Source organism: Heterodontus francisci, chromosome 8, assembly GCF_036365525.1.
Source record: "Heterodontus francisci isolate sHetFra1 chromosome 8, sHetFra1.hap1, whole genome shotgun sequence".
NCBI lineage: Eukaryota > Metazoa > Chordata > Chondrichthyes > Heterodontiformes > Heterodontidae > Heterodontus > Heterodontus francisci.
This window is the reverse complement of record NC_090378.1, coordinates 16,358,568-16,364,135: the sequence shown is the minus strand read 5'-3', so window position 1 is coordinate 16,364,135 and position 5,568 is coordinate 16,358,568.

Here is a 5,568-nt window from a genome sequence, read left to right as displayed (position 1 = left end):
ATCATGCCACAGATGATGGCCTGGGGAAACACAATTATGTTGTATGTGCTGTGGACAACCATGTGGCTAACAGATTTGTCAATATGATCTTCACCTGTGAAAATCATCAGGCATGGAATCATCTTACCAGGACAATACAGCGACACTGATGGGGATGGTACTTCCACGTGTAAAATAAAGATCTGTTGCAACCAATGTGACTGGACCATGGATGATGAATCTAACACTGGGGACATAACAATTAAGGAAGAGGGAGGGCTGCGTATGATCGGTCAGTGTAAAACACCAGGCAAGGTAAAATAATCATGGGCAGAGAGGGTGTCAACTCCCATACTCTGGGATCGGGTATATCATATGAGGGTGACGATGGACCACTCAATTGGCCAAAGTTCCCCCATCGTGATGGAGGTGTGCCAACAGGGAAATTTATTGCGTGACCCCACAAATTATGGCCAGGTTCAGGTATCAGTTGAAAGGAGGGGGAAAGGGGAAGTGATACTGATCCCGATTTACAGGGATGCCAACAGTTAAATAAAGGACGTATAAATGGGCTAGTAGTCACCCAGTACAAATGGTTGTACAACGATATGAGATTGTGTCCGTCGTATTACATTTTGAAGACATTCCCCTTCCCCTGGGATTGTGCCCAACAGAATATCAGATCTATTATAATCAATTGGTAGAAAAGGTAGTAAGGGATTCCCTGCCCAGAATAAGTGAGGGTCATGGGATCCAAAGAATGAACCTGAGAGTTCAGTCTATGGCTTCACACTGGAGCAGGAGTCACCTGTATGTGACTTGAGTGTCCAAAAATGGGGAGAAGATCACACTAGATATGTCTGCCTCCAGATCGGGAAATATTGTGTCACTACCAATATCTGTAAGATGAAGCACAGAAGGGAATCATGCCTAATCCAAGAACCCTCTTTTTGCTTTAGAACACCTCAGATTACTCGGATAGGAAGCCATAAAAAAATAACTTTTACTGAAAAGATATGGGTTTGGCAAAGTTTCCCATAGTTGGATGCCACTTGGAGTCTTTCCAGGCGAGGTTGATCAGCAGTGCACAATGTCAGCAAGTTAAGAGTAAATCTCTATGCAAAGTGAAGCACTCAAGGCTGTTGCATGGCTTGGGCATCCAAAAGCCCTTCTCTCATTGAGTTTTCAGTCGATCATAGAAAGAACTGCCAAATCATGGTTTAGAATTATATCAATGCTTTTGGGTTTGACTCTGATATTATCGATCTGGAACACTAGCCCTGAATGCTTGGCGTTAAAATAATGACAGAAAGAATTTCGTACGAATGCATTAAGCATTTGTGCTTTGTCATGTGTTACGACCAAGGCGGGAGGAGTGCACTGTTAATTCAGTCCCACTTCTCCACAGGTCATAACATATCAATAAGTTTTCCTACTTACAAAAATAGCCAATGAGATACTCTAGTTGTCCCCAGAATAAAGCACACCAAAGAGATTTCTTTAATAAACAACAAAATTATCTGTTTATTATAAAACCAAGTCTTAGCCGATAATGAAGTAAATATATATATACACAAATTTAAATATTAAAGCTCTATTATTCCTAGACCCCACACACTCAAATACATCTAAAAACTGGTTAACCGGGAAAAAGGGGATTTTTGTTTACAGCTGTTACAAAGAAAGAGAAGGAATTTTTAAAAATAACTTTTACTGAAAAGATATGGGTTTGGCAAAGTTTCCCATCGTTGGATGCCACTTGGAGTCTTTCCAGGCGAGGTTGATCAGCAGTCTGTTTTGGGTAGGTGTTCAAAGAAAGTCAACTTCAGGAGCTTCACATAGGTCTTCCATCAGGTGTGCAGCAACAGGTGTCAATTCTTACACATTCAGTTCAAAAGTCCTTTTAAAGATGCAAGGTCTCTGCAAACATTCAGGATTTCTTAAAACACAGGCGGCAACAGTACAGCTTGATGCAGGGATTCTTCAGAGACAGGAGGAAATAGGAATCCGCCACATGTGAAATACAGGGTTTCTTCTCAAGAGATGCAGAATTCCTTTACAGAAAGAAAGGTGGGCAGTTTTTCTTCTCCCCGAGCAGAAACAACTGACTGTTTCAACAGTTCAAACTGAAACTAAAACTTTTCCAGAAACAAGTCATATGGCCACCATAAATCACTCCTTTGTCACTTTCTTGTAAACATCTGTCCCTGTTGGGTTCTTTGAAATCATCTGGTTTCCACAAGAACACAAGAAATAGGAGCAGAAGTAGACCATATGGCCCATCGAGCCTGCTCCGCCATTCAATACGATCATGGCTAATCTTGGGTTTCAATTCCAATTTCCTGCCCACTCCCCATATCCCTTGATTCCCTGCGAGACCAAAACTCTATCTATCCCAGCTTTAAATGTATTCAATGATGGAGCATCCACAACTCTCTGGGGTAGAGAATTCCAAAGATTCACAACCCTTTGGGTGAAGTAATTTCTCCTCATCTCAGTCTTGAATGATTGACCCCTTATCCTGAGACTGTGTCCCCATGTTCTAGATCCCCTGACCAGTGGGAACAATCTCTCAGCTTCTCCCCATCAAGCCCTTTCAGAATCTTGTATGTCTCAATTAGATCACCTCTCATTCTTCTAAACTCCTGAGATTATAGACCCAATTTACTCAGTTTCTCATCATAGGACAATCCCCTCATCCCAGGGACCAATTTAGTAAATCTTTGCTGCACTGCCTCCAGTGCAAGTATATCCTTTCTTAAATGTGGAGACCAAAACTGCACACAGTATTCCAGGTGTGGTCTCACCAAAGCCCTGACAAGTGGCGCAGTGGTTAGCACCGCAGCCTCACAGCTCCAGTGACCCGGGTTCAATTCTGGGTACTGCCTGTGTGGAGTTTGCAAGTTCTCCCTGTGTCTGCGTGGGTTTCCTCCGGGTGCTCCGGTTTCCTCCCACATGCCAAAAGACTTGCAGATTGATAGGTTAATTGGCCATTATAAATTGCCCCTAGTATAGGTAGGTGGTAGGGAAATATAGGGACAGGTGGGGATGTGGTAGGAATATGGGATTAGTGTAGGATTAGTATAAATGGGTGGTTGATGGTCGGCACAGACTCGGTGGGCCGAAGGGCCTGTTTCAGTGCTGTATCTCTAAACTAAATCTAAACTAAAATTTTAGTAAGTCTTTATTCCTGTACTCCAAACCCCTTGCAATAAAGGCTAACATGCCATTTGCCTTCCTAATAGCCTGCTGCACCTGCATGTTAACTTTCTGCGTTCCATGCAAGAGTATCCCCAAGTCTCTCTGAATATCAACACTTACCAGTTTCACACCTTTTAAAAAATACTCTGCTTTTCTATTTTTACAACCAAAGTGAAGAACTTCACACTCGCCTACATTATACTCCATTTGCCATCTTGTTGCCCACTCACTTAGCCTGTCTATATCTCTTTGCAGGCTCTCTATATCCTCGCCACAGCTTACCTTTCCACCGAACTTTGAATCATCAGCAAACTTTCATACATTACTCTCTGTCTCTTTATCCATGTCATTAATATAGAGCATAAATAGCTGAGGCCCCAGCACTGATCCTTGCAGCACCTCACGATTCACAGCCTGCCAACTTGAAAATGCCCCATTTATGCTCACTCTCTGCTTCCTGTCTGTTAACCAATCCTCTATCCACGCTAATATATTACCCCAACACCATGAGCCCTTATCTTGCCTATCAATCTTTTATGTGGTAGCTTATTGAATGCCTTTTGAAAATCCAGGTATACTATATCTGCTGGTTCCCCTTTATCTACCCTACTAGTTACATACTCAAAAAACTCTAATAAATTTGTCAAACAGGATCTCCCTTTAGTAAAACCATGCTGAATTGTTCTAATCATACTATGCTTTTCCAAGTGCAATGTTAAGACTTCCTTAATAGTAGTTTCCAGCATCTTCCCATGACTGATGTTAGGCTAACTGGCCTGGAGTTCCCTGTTTTCTCTCTATCTCCTTTCTTGAAAAGTAGCATAACATTTCCCACCTTCTAATCTGACAGGACCATTCCTGAATCTAAGGAATTCTGGAAAATCATAGCCAGGGCATCCACTATCTCTGCAGCTATCTCTTTTAGAACCCTAGGATGTCGGCCTAGGTCCCGGGGACTTGTCATATTTTAGTCCCTCAAGTTTCTCCAATATTTTTTCTCTGCTGATATCAATATCTGTAGAGGGAAAAATTGTGGCCGATGCAGCTAAATAAATACACATATATATATATATATAAGATGAAAGTGTAGCCACATATTGTTACAAAATGGGGTATTTACCCAAGGCATTGTGGGACAAGTTAGTTAGCTTGCAGCCTTGAGCATGGTACTGCTTAGCACAGGCAATTAGCCTGACCAAGGAGGGGCCCCCATATCAGTGCACAAGACAGCTGCTCTGTCGAATTGCGGACTACACAAAGAAACGAGGAATGCAGGCCCGATAGAGGTAGAAGGATTCATTGTGAAGACTCAAGGATAGTTGAAAAGGGGGTTTGGTAAACAAGCTGAGATGGTCAGGGGCGTACCATGAGCTATCCCCACAACCACATGATGCATAATTAATAATTTTATTGGTAATGAATGTAATATATGTAATCAATGACCGTTATGATTGGATTGTGTCCAGCCGGGATGGGCTGAGTAACTGTATATCTGTTGTGGATTTTCCTTTGTTCGGTGGAGAGGCATCTGGACAGACCTGCTCCCTGCTGGCGTAACTTAAATAAACTGTTTGACATTGGAGCAGACCTGAGTGTCGAGTGATTCTTCTAGATCCATTCCCGCTAACAATATCCTTAATTTCCTCATTCCTTTTAGCCCCAAGGTTACTGCCTATTTCTGATATGGAACTTGTGTCTTCTACTATGAAGACAGACACAAAATATTTGTTCAATGCTTCTGCCATTTCCTCATTCCCCATGATGATTTCTCCTGTCTCTGCCTCTAAGGGACCAACATCTACTTTAGCTACTCTCTTCCTTTTTATGTATTTGTTTACTGGTCAAAACCAGGAACCTCTTGTTAGCCTTGCTTTTTTTTTTGAAGCATCCATAAAGTTCAGCTATTTCCGGATGTTTCAATGTCCATGAAATCTTTTTTTAGTTTTTAAAAATATAGCTTCCAAGTTTGAACAAAAAATATGGACTCACGTAACATGTGGCACACCGTAATTCAAGGCCTCGGGTTTCTAAATGGCTTTTTAAAATCTGGATCACTCTTGTTGAGCACAGATTGCCCTCCTAACATATCCCTGATGTTGAAAGTTTGATGCCAGAAGGTTTGCAAAGCTTTGCAGTTATTTGATTAACTTGGATTACAAACAAATGCCAATTTGACAACTGATGTTATTTAATGATTAAATCTGAACTCTTTATAATGGAGGCATCATTACAACGGTTGGGGTACTAAACTAACAGAGCAGAAGTCAAGAGTTCAAATCCTACCATAACAACTTGTACAAACATAGAAAAATGACAGACAGGAAACAACCACTGATCTTGAAAGGCCACCAGCAGTCACATCATCTCATGGAGAGGCAAATTGCGCAA